The following is a 600-nucleotide window of genomic DNA, read 5'->3' as shown; positions in this document are numbered from 1 at the left end:
CAAAGCTTCACAGCATCTTGCATCTTTTGCAGACCAGGCCTGAAGGAGGGTGGAAGGATACTATCCAAGGGACCACAAAGGGATCACACCACGTGGTGGTTGTGTCTTTGGAGCTAGTTGGCTTGGAGACTGGTACCTTGAAAGACCAGATAATTAGAAAATATCTGGGCTCCTGTTTGACCTGCAACCCACTATCTCTAGTATCCTGGGTAAAAGAAAAACCACTTTTTGACCATCAATTTCTTCACCAGTGAAAATGGAAGTATAGACAATCTTCTCTAAATGATTATCACGAGAGAGCACATGAAATAGCTTAATGAGTGTTACAGCTCTTTTAGAATTTGTCCAGCAGGCCTTCTGGTCTCCATCGGAAGCCCTTCCCCCAAAGAAAATAGCTTAATGAAAATTGCTTAATAAATATTACATGACATTTTCTTTTCCCTTCCATTCTACTGTAGTTTTAAAGTTAGAAAAGAAGACCTATGTTGGTGTGGTTGACTATGAGTTAGAGAATCAGAACTTCTCTCAAATGGTCCCAACTTTGATTGAGCTAGGTTTTCAGATGAGCTCAGTGTGGTTGCATCTGGATTCCTGAATTTC

General features: G+C 40.8%; 1 non-coding gene across 1 annotated transcript; it reads left to right on the top strand.

The window, feature by feature from the left end:
- The first annotated feature begins 318 nt into the window (after positions 1 to 318).
- On the top strand, positions 319 to 379 carry LOC126030173 (U7 small nuclear RNA). Its single transcript, XR_007503083.1, has one exon. It is a non-coding gene; the product is annotated as a U7 small nuclear RNA (small nuclear RNA).
- The last annotated feature ends 221 nt before the right edge of the window (positions 380 to 600 follow it).

This window comes from Suncus etruscus, chromosome 1 (assembly GCF_024139225.1).
Source record: "Suncus etruscus isolate mSunEtr1 chromosome 1, mSunEtr1.pri.cur, whole genome shotgun sequence".
NCBI classification, from domain to species: domain Eukaryota; kingdom Metazoa; phylum Chordata; class Mammalia; order Eulipotyphla; family Soricidae; genus Suncus; species Suncus etruscus.
This window is presented reverse-complemented; position numbering and strand designations above follow the sequence as displayed.